This window comes from Sitophilus oryzae, unplaced genomic scaffold, assembly GCF_002938485.1.
Source record: "Sitophilus oryzae breed Bouriz unplaced genomic scaffold, Soryzae_2.0 scaffold_1393_pilon_pilon, whole genome shotgun sequence".
NCBI classification, from domain to species: Eukaryota; Metazoa; Arthropoda; class Insecta; order Coleoptera; family Curculionidae; genus Sitophilus; species Sitophilus oryzae.
The window spans coordinates 513,674-531,260 of NW_022146052.1; the positions used below are offsets into that span (position 1 = coordinate 513,674).

General features: G+C 32.3%; 1 protein-coding gene across 1 annotated transcript in view; it reads left to right on the forward strand.

Moving 5' to 3' along the window:
• LOC115875626 (rhoGEF domain-containing protein gxcJ) overlaps window positions 1-17,587 on the forward strand; it is a 275,457-nt gene that overhangs the window by 39,919 nt on the left and 217,951 nt on the right. Inside the window, exon 2 of the mRNA XM_030891130.1 lies at window positions 14,310-14,348. The gene's annotated coding sequence lies outside the window, so the exon portion shown is untranslated. The remainder of the gene's footprint in view (window positions 1-14,309; window positions 14,349-17,587) is intronic.

Genomic DNA, 17,587 nt, shown 5'->3' on the forward strand with positions numbered 1-17,587 from the left:
GCATGTCATAAAGAAAGGTGATCGTGGTGATGAATTCTTAATCGGGTGTCGCTATAGACTCCAAACGAAAATAGTATTGTCAGCGCGCCTTGTGTAGTCATTTCTTTTTTTTTCTTTTAAGCGACACATGGTGACGTAAGATGAATTCTAATTGTATCACTGTTAAAGCTTTCGGAACATTTTTATAATCGTAATAATATTATAATATTTTCGGACAAGACAATGACATTGATAGAAATGTGTAACAGCATGAAAACTTGTTCTTGTTTTGAGTTCAATGTTAATAATTTCATTTATTTTTTTTTATATTGAGTCGAATTTTATTTTAAGTACTTTAAATTTCAGAATAAGAGTTACTGACTCGTTTAGTATTTTTCGAGATACATAATTATTATAAACATCAAATTTAATGCCTGTTTTTTGATAGAATAAATGTAATTTAATTTTTATCATACTTTTATTTTAACTTTAAACGAAACAAAACTTTTTCAATCTTATATTGTGTACAAAAATTCTAGGCGTGTTTTGCATCTTTCTTCAGATTGTATTAATAATAATTCTAATATTTTAATTTTGATAGTTTGGTTAAACCGGAAGTGCCAGGAAGTGAAAAAAAATTATACATAAAGAATGTGCAACTCCAAATATTCTTAACCTAAAGCATTAGTTAAATGCTAAAATACTATACGATCAAAATATACACGTCAGAGTTGGCTTGGAAATGAAGGAGCTTTGTCATTTTTTAATATTTTATGGTGAATGTCATTGATCGCCATTTCCAAGCCAACTTACTGCCGTTTTTTCGATCACATTCTACCTACTTTTCACGTGTGTCCGCTTATTTACATTGTCATTCGCTTTGACACTTTAGATTTGTATTACGAATTTTTGGTTTAAGTGAATTGTGTTGTGAAACTTTAAGCTTATAAATTTTTACCAGCAGATATTGCAGTTGAAAATGGTTCTTTTTAGAACCTCTTTTAGTACGAACTGTACAAAATGTCGAAGCAGCTTAACAGCGGTCGCCAAAAAACTTATCGCAACCTTAAATAGAATATTTTGAATGGGATTAGTAATGGCCCTATATGTCCCCTAAGTCCTGTTAGGGAAGTGAGATTTGTTGATTTAAAGAACAACTATTATTTATGATTAATTTATTTTTGTTTCCTAAAATACTTGATAAAAAAAAGAGAATATGTAAAAGTCAGCAACTCTGTCCCTTTTAAGCTTAATCACGTGACTAAAAGTTTATTTCGTATGATCTAAAGTGAACCATTGATGTGCGCTACAAGATTTTGTTTTAAATTAATATGTGCATACTAAGCCATATGCGCATAAAATTAACGGAAGGTACCATGGTTGAACTCTACTAACAGCTGTATAAAGCACCTGCTGAAAATGTAGCGTCTGGTTAACAAAGTATCTTTAAATTATCTTATATTTGATACCATGACATACATTCGTGGAGTTTTATTAATAATCTTGTATTGTTTTGTCCTTTTTCTACACAAAATAAAAAAAAATACAATCCTCCATTTGAAACATTTAACAATTTTTAAAATATTTAAAAAGTTAAATAAAAACACTAAATCACCACAATACACCAAAACACTTTTACTTTTACACTGGACGCGCGTTTCGCTAACCATGTTAACATCATCAGCAGATGATTATAAACTAAATCATCTAAATAGTTTATAATCATCTGCTGATGATGCTAACATGGTTAGCGAAACGCGCGTCCAGTGTAAAAGTAAAAGTGTTTTGGTGTATTGTGGTGACTTAGTGTTTTTATTTTGCTGTGTAACACCAAAGGTTCCAACCCTCAACTGCAATTTAAAAAGTTGTAATAAAAATACTCACATTTTTGTCTACTATTCTTCAGAGAGAAATTCCTATCATTTAATTGAATCTGAATGTCCAATAAGTGATTGTTTAAGACTTGTATTGAAGATAAACTTACCACAGGCATTGATTTGTCCTCTTCTTCTTCAGGTTCCATCTCCTAATGGAGGTTGGAAATCATCATGGCAATTCTAACTTTGTTAACGGCTGCTCTGAATAACTGGTTTGAAGTCATTCCAAAACATTCTCTCAAATTCTTGAGCCATGATGTTCTCTTCTTCCTTGGCTCCTTCTGCCCCTTTATCTTTCCTTCTATTATGTTCTGCAGCAGGGCATATTTAGGTCCTCTCATTATGTGTCCAAAGTACTCAAGTTTTTTGTTTTTAAAGGTGTTAATCACCTCTTCGTCCTTCTGAATTCTGCGTTGCAGTTCTACATTTGTAACCTTGTCGGTCCATGTAATCCTCAGCATACGCCGATAACACCATCTTTCGAATGCCTCAAGCTTCTCCATTTTGGCCTTTTTAAGTGTCCAAGCCTCTGAACCATAGAGTAGAGTTGCAAATATGTAACCCCTTAGCATTCTTAATCTTAGCTTTAAGTTGATGTCTCCACTGCAGAGACATTTTTAGAGTTTTACAAAGGATGCTCTGGCTATTTCTATTCGAGCTTTTATTTCTCCTGATTGATCCAAGCTTTCGGTCAACCAACTGCCTAGATTGTCCTAACACAACATATACAAGCAAAATGTAAACAAACTTTTTGTTTATTTGTAGTTTGATTTGACCACAGACTTAATATAATTTGTTTTGAAGATTTGACAACGTCACTGGCGTATTTACCGCATAACATATATAGAAATTACATAAATAGAAGTTAAATGACAAATGATATAAAATATTATATTATCCACAGAAAAATAAACAAAACAGCCGGATCAGCAAATCTAGATAGATATTGAAATATAAAAAAATAATCAAAATTTCAACAAAAATATAGACATGTACAACTGTCAAATCAATTAGTCTTAATTATTCCAGATCATTCACAAATCAACTATAAGACACTAGTAGTAATTTATGCCTTAAGCGCTTAAAGACACTGATTTTTGATACTACTTTTGATGACCTTCCTCATGATGCCTGCCAATTCTAACATGGTAACAGAGGCTTTAACCTAAAATGAGAAAGTTATTCCTTACTTTTTAATTAATTTTAATTATTAAAATAACCATTTTGTAGTCACTTTTATAAGTTATAGGCTAATTTTACATAGACACATTGAATTCTTGGATATGAAATATGCAAGAGAATTTCCCAACATTGCTACTTGTTTGTTTCAGAAGTGATTACAACAGTAGATGAGACAGGAAACCTTCGGTCATAAATTTTCAAAGCTGAAGATTTATAACTGCGTTTAAAAACTTCTGACTTTTACTGCACTCTTAAATCAAACAAAAAATACTTATGCATATTATTATTTCAGTTTTATTATCGTAAGATTTTTAGAGATAACAGGTAAATGAGGTATTTATAACAACATCTAACACAGTTTTCAAAATGATTTACATATATTATATTAAGAAATATCTGTTTGAAGTTAAGACAATGTTTATATTGAAAACATATACGGTTTTATTTATAATAAATAAATGTGAAATTTAGGATAAAATAAAACCCTAATTGGGGGCTATCTATTAATATAAATAAAACTAATGTATGGTTGTGAGTAAAGTAGATGTCGGCGAGACCTTATTATTATTGAATGAAGAAACGTTGGAGAGAGTGGCGAAGAGAAATATATTTATATCAATGACAAAGAAAGGACTTTTGTTGGAGTCATTCAACTATTTGCGTATTTAGATAATCCCTCTGTAATTGGGCCCATTGTTGGTTTATGCAGGTACGAGTTATTCCTGCAAATTTCCTAATCTCATGGTCCCATTTTAGGTTTGGTCTTCTTCTAGGTCTCTCAATTCTTCGTGGGTACTGTGCTGTAATTTTTGTGGCTGTATCTCTTATCCGTCCTTCTTGCCTGATGTCCTACCCATTATCACTTGAGAGATATTTGATTTTGTGGATAACATCTATTACCTGGGACTTTTTTTCAGTGGGTATATTTGGGTATATTTCTCCGTTTTTTTTTTATCAGAGGTAAGAATAAATAAACAAAATGAATAAAGAATAATTATTTGAAATAAAATGTAAAAACTATTTGAGATATCTAAATGTTTCCGGTTAAACCAGAAGTTTAACCGGTTTCCGGTTAAACCAGAAGTGTCAAAAAATCAGACATATTCTTACAAAAGTACTTGGAAATAACCTTGAATCATTCAAATTTTTATCTACTTATAAGTATTACTCTTTTAAAAAACTTTTAATAAAACAGTTGTATAAAAAAATAAACTTCTAAAAAAACATCCTGTATATCCTGAATAATAATGCGACATTGTTTGCTTCGAAAAATTGTCATTTTTAGTTGTTATATAACTGTAAAATTCTATTTATGTTACAAGAACGACTGTAGTTTCCAGCTATGTATCAACTATCGCTGATAGATCTAGCGCAGAGACTGTTTCTTCCACTATTGTCCTAAATTAAATGACTTAAAACTTTAAAACGTATTATCATAATAACTGTAAGAGATTTCTTATTGCTTTAAGTCATAATAGCACTGTTACATTCTACAAAACGACATGCTTTCTTGTATTGACAAGTAACTATTAATTTTAACATATTACATGCGAAAAGTAATTAATTTAATTTATTTAAACGCGAAAAACATCAGGCTTTTAATACATTTTATGTGTGTAAAGCCTCGGTTTCAAAGTGTGGCCGTACTTTAGCGGCTGTTTTTGCCGACGAGGATCACCGTACTGGAGCACAATATTGCAATATTCCGTCGTACAGCTTTGCCAAACGCTTTGGAGGAACACACACCGATTTGCAAGTAACTGTTAACTACTCAAATGTTCTGTTTTTGAAATAGATACCTGATATTTTGTGATATTTTTTCTTTGCGTGTTATATTCTGCGTTTTTTCTCTGTCATTCTTGACTCACATATAAATTGTATTTTCTATCATTTTTTTCATTATGACATGTAAAATGTAGAATGTTTAGGAGGGAAGTTAATCACCGCGACCTTACAGATCTATTGTGTGATCCCCTTTCTTCAGTTATAACGAGTTATAACTCATCATACAGTCTCAAGGCTTTAACAAAAGCCAGTATCTGAGACGGTTCCACAGAGGCGAGCTCTCCATCCTCGACATCAGCCGTACCAAAGTTCATGGCACGAATGGTCGTCGTCTCGGCGCACTCAGTGATAAGGTGTTTCCCCATTTTCCTGAGGTGTTCGTTGAGGAGACAGTGTTTTGTTAGAAACCCTGTGACAATCCGAAGATTGTTTTTACTTAAATCAAGGAAAACCTTTAATTTTTCTCGGTCGTAAGTTCTGAGGAACTTTTTCCAGTGTCTTAGACCGTTGGAGGATACCCATTCCAAGTTACGGATCGGATGGAGTCTTTCAAATTCTTCAGTTCCGCTTTCAGTTGGTTCCCGTTTGGAAAACAGAACGGTTCTGGTCCAGTTAGTGGAGTGTTAGGTTAGGTTAGGCTCCTTTTCTAGGTAGATCATTTGCTTTTTCATTGCCTTCTATCCCTTGGTGAGCAGGCACCCAGAGTAGGAGGACTTTATTTTCTTTGCCTAATTTGTTGAGCCTCTCTAGGCATTCTTTGACCAACTTCGAATTGATGGTTACTGAGTTGATCGCGTTTAGTGCTGCTTGACTATCGGATAGGATGGCATTTCCTGTTTTCGATAGTTCCTATATTAGATAAATTGTACGCATCTTTTGTACATTTAATATACAGGGTGTTTCAAAAGAAATGCGAAAAACTTCAGGGGGTGATTCCCTGTTAAAAATAAAGGGTAGTTTGCTTTATAAATGTTGGGTCAAAAGTCAACCATTAGGGAGATATCGCGGAACAAAGATGGCGGAAAAATAATGTTTTTATTTTTATCTTGAAAACGAAAAGCGATAGACTAATGAAATTTTATAGAAGCATTACTGTTATAAAAACACACTTTCTGGTAATTTTTTTACTTTTTTAAAATGAGTGGAAGGGGTTGAAATAAACTACCTCTATCATTCTTGTTAACGAAATTTAAAGAAAAATCTTATCAAACACATGCAAGATGCTTTAATTTGGTTTGGTTTGGACCGCTGTCACTTTTTAGGATGTTTCTAATATTATTTAATTTGACATACTCCACTGCAATACGTTATTATCTTACGATCAATTAATTATTCCGAAGCCTTTTTTCTTTATCTAAAAATGTTTTCTGCCCTGACATGTAATGCTTTACATTTTATTTTTTAATTTCAAATCGGTGAGTTTTATCAAAAAAACACAAGAGATAAAAAAGTTTCTAAATAAACTGAACTATCCAATTACTTTTTGGCATGTGTTTGATACGATTTTTCTTTAAATTTCGTTAACAAGAATGATAGGGGTAGTTTATTTCAACCCCTTCCACTCATTTTAAAAAAGTGAAAAAATTACCAGAAAGTGTGTTTTCATAACAGTAATGCTTCCATAAAATTTCATTAGTCTATCTCTTTTCGTTTTCAAGATAAAAAATAAAAACATTGTTTTTCCGCCATCTTTGTACTGCGATATCTCCCTAATGATTGACTTTTGACCCTACGTTTATGAAGCAAACTACCCTTTATTTTTAATAAGGAATCACCCCCTGAAGTTTTTCGCATTTGTTCTGAAACACCCTGTATATAGCGTAAATTTCTGCCTGAAGGATACTGGGGTAGGTGCCCATTGGTTCGGAGTATTTAGTTTTCGGCACAAAGTATTTGTGCCTATCAAACCTATCCCTGTCCCTGCTTTGGTTTTGGAAGCATCAGTATACCACGTTATGGTATGGTCTTTTACATGCTGAGTAAGCGTTTCTTCCTTTCAATCCTTCTTATTACTCGGGCAACGGCCCAGCTACGTCGAAACACCGGTTCCCATTAGAACACCAAAGTTAAGCGACGTAAGGCGATACTAGTGGATGGACGGGTGACCGGTTCGAAACTTTGTATCGTGCTGTTGTCCAAAGGAAAGAGTGTAAAATCTATTGACACACACTGCTCATTCACGCCGGTTTGAGGCTGAATGAGATCGGATACCTCGTGAGTAAGAGTTGATTTAGACACTTGCCAAGTCGGTAGGCCCTTGACCATGATATGGCCGAGGACCGCGGTTCGGATTCCGCGTAAACAAAGTAGGCCCCGTCCAGATTAGCCCTGGCAGCAAAAAGGAGACGTTAACTGAAATCTTTACTTTACTTTACTTTTTTTTATTACTCAATACTACAGTCAGGTGTTTCTCAAAGTTGTAAATTCTTGGTATGTCACCCACTGGGAGTTGGAGAAGTGGAATTTCCTTTTTGAGTTTCAAGCCCCTGACCTGAAAATTCTCCCAGTACTGTTTCCGTCGATGACCATTCTAATAATTGTCGCATTGGCATAACTACCGATGACAATACGCAGTGGTGTTAGGTCTTCATTAGGACATATTGGTGTTCAAAATTACTCCATTTAAATATTGTAGTTCTCTGAAAACTTCTAATGTAATCCTAACAAGAGACACTATGTATACTTTTTCATTGCATTTTTAAATGTTAGTTGCTAAAAAACTTTCAATTACCTTTTTCATGATTAAAATAAATAATTAACATTTTAACATTAATTTTATGCAATATTTTTTTAATTATCTGTAAAATAAGGGAGATAAAATGAATTTGGTTACTCAATCTTATATTTAATACGGTAACATTCGGTTATTTTTAGAAATGATTCACTTTTTAGAATACCAAACCGCAATATGCCATGAACAGTATAATTAACAACAGAACCATATTGCTCCTCGATTTATTGCTATTTCGTACATATTCGTTTATCGCTTAGTTTATAAATGTCAGTCGAAAACCGGTTGGTTTAGAAAAACTATTAGCAAAATAGCAGTAACGCAAATTGTTTTTTCAATCAACTTTTAATAATGGGGTGCTAAAAAGTTGAGAAAACCCGTTTTTTTAAAGCTATGAATATGTAGAAGCAATTATGCAAGTGTTTAATAAATACATTATCGAATATATATATTGGAGGTTAAAGATGGCGAGAATGCAAAGGTACTACAGCTATAGTGTTCGACATGGAATACTTACATAATAAGAGCTTATTTTTATCCCAGCATTCTAAACATGGTTAGAACTTGAACCTAATCGGCAAAGTAACTTTTAATCAATACAGAATCGTATTTTTGAGCCTAGATACAATGAGCCTACAATATGATGAACTGATATAATTACATACATTTTGCCTTTTAAATTTATAAGTATATGTAGGAATTTTTACTACAGTTTCAAATGTATCTTTGATATCTACTAACAAACCACTTCTGGAATAAAATTAGTTTTTGATACTTTATTTTGCGTTTTTTTTGTAACAATACATAAAAAATATCTATAATACCTCTGTGGCGGATTCATCTCTCCAAAAAAGTCCTATGGGGTATTTCGCCACTGTAAGAAAATCTACAAAATAAAATAGTTATTTTTTCTAAACACTGCTGCATTAATCCAACGGAGATTGACAGCAGTTGTTTACTCAAACAAATTTGCCTAACGGACAAAAAAATGCTTAACGTTTTGGGGAGTATCGCCGTCGTCTGAAGTAAAAAAAACACAACGAATAAAGAAAAAAACTATTTAAAATATCTAAATGCAACTAGTTTAGAACATTTTAGTTTTTTTAAAACAGATACATCTATAGGCTTGGTGCAATCTCCGCCAGCGCTGCCACCGCCGGAGAACTCGTAAATAACAAACACATACAAATACACGGGTTTAAATGACGAATAAACGAAAAAATTAGTATATAATTATTCTAAAAGTGTTAACAAGTGTAATTTGTGGAAATTCTAAACAAAAAAATAAAAAGGTAAATTATTTTGATATCTTCCGAAGGTCTAACTTGCATTATAATTTATTATTCCAGTTAAAAAAAATAGATGAGTTCAACTACGGTAGCGAGTATAGTTTTATCACCGGTTTTGCTAGTGGGACATAATTGGAGCTATTTCGTCTATAACGAAATTTTTTAAAAGTACATAATTATAATATTAGAAGATGTTCATAAAACATTTAATCACTAGATAATTAAAAAAGTATACCATTAATATTGCAAATTATATTTCATCCTCTCATAGTATGTGTTTATTTAATTTTTTGATTATGTAACGAACACTTTGTTTACTCACTTGTTTCGTAGAATTGCTTGAATCCATTTTTGCTATTGATCAAATCGGTGTAAGAATTATGAAGCTATAAAATGTTGTTTCGGGAGAGCTGAATATCCGGGAAAGTTGAGTTATTGAATGTTATTGCACCCAGCAACGCCCTAATTACGCTCTCCTTTATGCGTTAACATTTTTTGGGCAATTTTATTAACATTTAAAATTAACACAACAAGACGGCTAGTTTGAATTCTTTTTCACTTATTTTTTACTACCCGAAACAGCTTTACATCACACAAATCTCGTACCTGAGTGTTTTATAGTATCAATAACGGCACTAGCAAAAACTAACTAACCTAACCCCGATTGCAATATTATTATTTTAATGCTATCGACATCACGGCGGCGTGAACTACATTGTTGATCAATTCTGATTTCAGCTGTAGAGTGCGCTGCGGTCGGAATTTGTTGAAATCAACTGAAATGCACCAGGCCTATAAAAACTGTTGACGTTCTGTTAAAATGATATTACATCAAGCAATAAGTTCAACTTAAAAAATTCACAATTACTACCTGATGACAATTATTTACTTAAGTAAACCTTAGCTTAGTAAAACCAAAAAGTTTTAAACTTTTTGTCTGATTATTTTTTAATTTTTACGCGTATGTTATGTTTATGTTATGTTCTCTAAAATCAAAGAAGCGATTGTTATACATTACTTACTAACATCTACATATGCATTAGCAGTACATTTATTTTTATAAGATTGTATTAAAAAAGCCTATTTTATGTGTCTTTTAGAGGCTATTGCTTATCTTTCATTATAATTTTTGCGTTGTTAAAATCTACTAGATCTCACAGGTTTTTTCATTAGACACAGGGTACACAGAATACGTATAGCCTAGGGTGTTTCAAAATATTTAATTTTTTTATTTCAAAAAAAAAAATTGAAACACCCTTGTATAGCCAACTATGGTCATAGTCTTAATTACAGCTTATTAAGTACCAGTTGGTCACTTAGCTTGTTTTTGTGTATTCAATTTAGGTGTGACACTTTGATACACAAAAACAAGCAAATATGACCAGCTGGTCTAATAGGACTGAGTCTAATAGCTCACTTAAATATTCTTCTATGAAACTCAGAATCCGGACTTTTTACATAGGATAAGCGAATATCTCTAGTTAGGTACTAGGTACGCAGATTTCAATAATCGTAATGATCGTAAGTCGACAGACTGGTTATGAATAGGCTGTGATCTTAATAATGATATACCTCAAAAAATATTTTCAGTTATTTAACTGAATCATCAAAAACTATTCATTCTATTGTTATATAATACCAATTTAGTATTTTTACTGGTAACATAATTTTAAGACAATTTGCCAAAACACAATGGCCTTTTAAAAAACTCTGACCTACATATTTCAGAGCCAAAAATAAAAATTCTAATGAAATCAACAGAACAATAAAAGTATGTAGTTAGACAGAATAAAGATAGCCTGATGAATTATACAGAAGATATTTACATTAAGCCTTTTAACGACAATATAAAATTACAACTACCGGTTACCGGTATGGTACTTAAAACGTGTGGGAAACAACAGGAATATCATTCTTTAGTGGCTTCATTAGTCTTACAGACTATCTGGTATTCAGTTCTGTCAACTGAATTTTAGCAGGCTTGTTTTAAATTTAATTTAAATTGATTATTTTTTTAAACCATATCTGTTTTTATTGTATTAATAGAATAGATGCATTTTAATTTTTGATACTTACTCTAATTTATAATGTGAACCAACTAAGTTAAAATTGACGTATCATAATTATTTTTGACAACTATTAAAAAAATGAGAAAATGTAAGAATAAAAATATAATTAGTTCATTCAAGTGTCTATCATAATTCATTAGTTTAATACTCGTAACATATATTATTATTAATTTACTTACTTAAGTGAAAAGTTAGTTGGTCCATTATTCTTCATGTTTTTTTTTTTATCTGGAAACAATCGTACGCTGCACAGTTACCTATTTTTAAAGCACCTTTCTAAGATTCACAATAATCCCATTTTAATTTTCTAGTTCAAGCATAATTCATTTCTAAATTGGAATATTTTGCATAACTATTCTTACTACTAAAACACGAAATAACATAAAGTCAACAAAGCCCAACAAATTCGCAAAAATTCAAATCAAATTCAAATATGCGAAGTGAAACATCAGTAAAAACTGACAAAAACTCTAAAAAGCTAATATTTTTATTCAATTGTCCAAGGATCGACTCTGACAATGACAGTTGTCTGTGAATTTTTAGATGTCGGTGGTCAATTTTTGAATCTATTTGTACTTTAGTATACCAAATTCTAAATTGTTCATCCATATATTCAAATATATTTGCAGAGAAACGCCAAATCTAAAACAACGAAAGGAAAAAAACTTAAACGAGTTAGTAAAAACCCTAAGCTTTTAAAAAAACGTATGCTGATTCTTGGAACTTATTTATTTACACTCGGTATATTTTCTTTTAAATGTTTTTTTGTTTGAATTCTTATTCCTTTAAACTTTATAATATTTAGCAGCGTTTAAGAGAACATTTTAAATATATGCTACTGTAAATGTCTGAAATGCGGTAAAACCTAGGATAAGCGCGCTAAACCTAGGATTTACCAAAAGCATTAGGTTAGCCTGGTTATTTGGAGAGTGTTAATGCATTGGTTAGCCTGGTTATTTGGAGAGTGTTAATGCATTGATAAGCCTAATTATTTGGGGGGTGTTAATGCATTGGTTAGGTGGTTATTTGGTGGGGTTGGTTGGTTTTTACTACCACTTGCTTTTGGTAAATCCTAGGTTTTACCGAATTTCGGACATTTACAGTAAAATATATAAATTTTCCAATAAAATAAAAAAAATTATATTTTTTCGATTCTTTTTAAATGTTAAGAGAATGAACGAATATTTGAGAATTTTTGCCCTACCACCAGCCATTTCTAATTTTTTATAGACACCTTGTACTCCTAAAAACAAAATCACATATTAGAAACAATTTATTATGCACAGACATTACACTAACTTAAAATCTAAGCCCACTCTATAAAACAGATGCACAGGTTAACTTACCTTGACCGACAAGAGCGAGAAAAAAGAAACAATAAAAACGATATATTTCGTTATTTGTTTCAAGGATGGTTAGGCTATTTTTTTTTATTTTGTTACAGTTACAAAATAATGAGGTTATTAAGACTAGAAGGAAAAAAATAGACTGTAGGTCGTAGCATATATCTATCGGAAACATATTATTCCTCAACGACTTCCTGTTTGTTGCTTATTAACAGTGCCTTTGTTGAGTTTTATTTTATAAAGTGGTATTATTAATTTGACATTAACTTCCTTAACCTTTCTTTACTATTATTGGTAGCTTAAGGCGGATTTCCACTAAATGGACTCAATTGTTTTCAAAAACAAAACATGTTTTCAGTTTCAAAAATAACCTCGAATCTCGGATTTCACAAAACGGACTGAAATCGCGTCATTTGCTTTGAAAACATTATCTGTAATTTCAACTAGATGAACAATTTTTATCTTGACCTCTTCTCTTTATGATTGTAGGTTATTTACTATCGTAAGTGGATTTTTATAGTTCATGTCAACAAAAGTAAATCTGTCTAAAATAACAGCAGAAGAGCAGAGAAGAGGTATTGTTAAAAAATCAAAAATAAATAGTTCATATTTAGTATAATGATTATTAAGCTGAATGCACAGAGCAGAGGAAACGCAGAGAAAGAGGAAAACTGTTCTAGTCAAAAACGTTTTTGTCATTACATATTTGGTGTACCTATTACACTAAATACATACGAGAGGTAGCCTACGCTCTGTATAGTGTATGCCACTGTAAGAACAAGATTCTTGTTTATTAGCGCCTTTTAACCGTTTTTACTTGTTTTAACTGTCACATGACGTCACTTCCGGCTCCTTGCGGTGGATGGTGAAACCCCCATCTCCCTCTACAGTAATTAAAGATAAAAAAGAAGGAAAAATAATCGGCACAGCCCTCAACAATTCGTCACCGTTGACGGAGAAAAAACTGAAAAATAAATGGAGCAAACGGGAGCTTAAAGCCCCAATTTGCAACCTAGAAACAGACTTGCCCAGGATTGTAGGCTTCGTCCAGAATAGCTGAGGAGTTAGCCAATAGCAACCTGCTGCAATACCTTTAGCCGAGGAACAATATAAAATAAAGGTTGAAATCAATCGTTTGCTGATTCCTTACAGTACTGATGATGCTGGAAGGCAGTTACACTAGTATAATAGTTAGTAGTTCACTCTAGTATACATTGGTATATACGGTTACGACTTTTTTGTATATTTCCCCTTTCCGATTCCTGCTTTTATTTTATATTGTTTCTCGGCAAGAGTATTGCGGCGGGTTGTTATTCGCTATCTCCTTAGCTATTCTGGGCGAAGCCCACAATCCTGGTCGACCCTGGTTCTAGGCTATAAATTAGGGCTGTAGGCTCCCGTGAACTTATTTTATTTTTTCTCCATCGCCAATGTTGCAAACGGTGCCTCGTGCATCGTATGCTTCCTGGTTTTTGTTTCTTGGGATCTATTTCATCGTTTGCTGATTTTTTGCTGTACTGATGATGCTGAAAGGCAGTTACACTAGTTTATACTGGTGGTTATTTTTTGTATATTTTCCCTCACGATTTCACGCTTTATTGTATTTATTGTTTATTGTAACATGTTTTACCATGACAGCCTGACTGTGAAGAAACAAACCTAAATCTGTCTTAACGCTCTCCACTGGTCAGCGTGCGTTAGCCAAGTTTTAATTTGCATTGGGGCATCACATATTTTGCTCTTTCTGTGTGCGTCGAGGCTCAGACTTCTGTTTTCACTATCCAGAAATATTACAATGGCATTCAATTTATAAATACAATAACATTAGTAGCCGTTTTCATAATATAATATTATTCTTTAATTAGCCACATTAGATTGACGATTTGATAGCTCTAAAATGTCATTTTTACAAGGTCGCATGACTATTTGTTTTTCTAAGATTGTGCACCTACAAAGTACGCGCCGCCACTGTTTTTTTATACATTTGTATTAATATAAGTATCAATTTTATTTTATTTTAATATTAATGTTGATTTTTCTCTAATTTTCAGGTGAAATTAACTTGGTGATATCCAAATAAACCCAAGACGGTGAGTGTTTATGTTTTTTAATAATGTTAATTAATTTTTAATTGATTTATGTGCAGATATAAATATTTTGTTGTAAAGAATTTTATTATCTTAAAGTTATTTCTTTAGAAATTCTGTTTACTTTTTGAACCTAAAACAACATATGTTTCTACCATATGGCCATATAGGTACAAAAAAAAATAAAAGCACTTTTAAGCTTTTTTTGTACGGTTTCTTACCAATAACCTTAAAGTTTTTAATGTATTTTAGAAAGTAAGCTGACAACTAGAAGTAAAATATCATTTTGACTTATAAGTAAGGTTAATACTCAAGGTTAATACAAAATGGCAGAATATGAAAATAATATATTATAGTTCTAGTTTTTAATATGTTTAAAATTATAAAGATTGAATCTAAATGTCGAACTTTGATATGCTACTGTAGCGGATGTAAAAATAATATTGATTTAAAGTTGTTATGTCAGTTTATTTCAGTAACCCTGACATTTGGAAGATAAATAATGGCCGATCGCTTTGAAGTGTAGATTATATGAATCTTCTTGTTTTTATATTGTTAACGTTGGAATTCAATACAGATGTTAATATTGAAATTAAAAATCTGCAAAAGTTTTTATGTTTTGTCAATCTTATGGGACGGATGACTGATGTCAAAAGGGACTCACCCCGATAACTTTTTCCACTTTTTTAGACACAAAATAGTATATTGAACATCGAGTTTCGAAAACGACGTTTTGCACACGAGTTCGACAGTTTGTTGGCTCGAGCCGCAGGCAACAAGCAGGCGAGCCGCAGCTACAAGTCGAACGAGTGTACAAAGAAGTTTTTGAACGAGATTTTTACGCTATTTTTTCTACGACACAAATTAGCAGCAGACTCACTCAGTTTTTGCCAGTTTTGTGAAATAATTTGCGATGTAATGATGACACTTTTCTGACGGCTGCGTTGCGTATGGTGTTTCAGCTTAACATTGGAGGTTAAAAATGTTAAAATTGGCACATGTCGTGCGAAAAATGACACATGTCGTGCGCTAAATCCTTAGCAAACAACAGTTTGCAAAGCGCCAATTTCAGATCGAGTTTTCCATGTTTCAAACTGCATTTTCTTAGCTAATCGTAGAAAACGATATTTGGTATGTTGGTTGGCTGGTTGGTTGGTTAAAGTGGCGAGTGTGACCGCTTGCCGAACTCCAGTTAGCAGAATTACCCTGTTTATACCACTCACATTGAGACCCTAGGGATGGAAAATTTGGATTGATAAAACAATTCGGGGGCATTGAGGTAATGAGTGACTTCCATTATGCTCTTCCTGGCAACATTGAGATTAAGACTTTAAGATTTACAAAGCTGTAAACCTCCAGGAAAACGATTCCGGGTCCTATACCGGACAGCGGTACAGGAAATGCAGGAACGTTTCCTCTTCCTTCGAATCCTTGTTATTTGGTATGTCGTCAATCAATCCTGATATAAATCAGGATTGATTGACGTATTTAATTATTTTCGGTCACTCCTGTTTCACTGTAAATGAATGCAACTCTTGATTTTTAAATGGTACCCTCGGTGTTTGATAGAAAATTATATTCTGAATAGAACGTAATACTAGTTGTGCGCATAAAAAAATTTACTTGAAATATCAAGTATGCTTTTTCCAAATATGTTAATGAGCCGCCAGCATACAATTGGAGCATCTTTTAACCCACCAGGAAATGCCACGAAAAATATTAGACAATCAAATATATTTTTCAAAGGCTCCTTGATTTGAATTGAAAAATTAGTGGTTTTAACATGACACTCTAGATTAAAATTTTAAATACTATTTTTTAAGCGAAAATATCAAAAGTTGACATATGATATGTCATTTTATTCCGAATGTCATGGTCTATTAAATGAAGTAAAAAAATATCGACGATACCTACCATTTAAAAATCAAAAGTTGCCGTCATTTCCGGCCGAAACTAATTCAATTCATCAATCAATCCTGATTTTTGTCATATACTAACACTAACATACCAAATTTCGATTTTTTATCTGAAAAAATAAAGAAGTTATAGGAGTGAGAGAAATGCGATCGACCGACGGACGCGACGCGCGACGTTGTGCTGTTGCGGCTTTTACGGCGGTTGCCGATACGCCTTTCCCTATCAAATAAAGTAAAATCACGATCGCAAACCGCTTATTTTTTTTGTTTCAAGAGATAACTAAATAAAATCATTAGACATGTTTCTGAGCATTTGAAATGGAATTATAAGGATATCGTCAGGGTGTCATTTTTTTTATAACGAAAATCAGTAATCGCGATAATTTAAAAACTCAAAACTTTTTAACACATAACTCAAGAACCACTTTAGATATTGAAACTTTTTTTATTTTCAAGATCGGATATTTTACAATATGTTTACATAGGAAAAATTCGATAAGGTTGTTTTTGCCATTCACAAATTGTAAACAATCCATCCATTTACTTTTAGAGCATAGCAATTTTCAGCAGCTGTCTACAAAGAAAATACAGCAGAAATATTAACAAAGTTCTTGAAAAAACTACAATCTATTATTTCTAATAGATTTCGAGATATTGATTTTTGAATTCATATTTCTAATAGCGCGACCACTATCGAACACCCACTCAATTCCACTTATTTTTACCAAAAATGCAAGTGTTTCTAGCTTGCACTTAAAAAAATTCAAGCTATAGGGAAAATTACAACGACTCGTTAATAAATAAACAAATTAAGTATCACGAGACGTAATTAAATCGTGAAGCTGAACACATGACGTACACCTTTCCCTAAAACTTTAAGTACTGACAGAGGTATTGACTGGGTCGACCGGTCAACTGCGACAAATCTGCTATATCCCCTTCCACGTCTCTTAGCGATGTGCACATTTTCTCGGTTTATTTCATACGTTTGGCAACGTGTTTACTGTCCTCTCTTTGTTCAGTACATTATAAACGCATTGTACTCTTCTTACATACGGAAATCTCGACCCAAGAATAACCTTTGCCAAGGGCTGGCAAATATTAACTGGTATATTATAATATATCTTTATATTCACCAATATTCTTTGTGAATTTATTTAAAAAATGTGTATCTCATAGTAAATTTACTTATTGTCTTTTTAATTTACAACAATTTTGACTTCTTAATTCGTATCTTTTCTTAACTTCATGTAATTTTACTATAGAGTAACAACAAATTAAAACAGTTTATTATAGTAAATTTAAAGTTACTTTTATAAATTCACA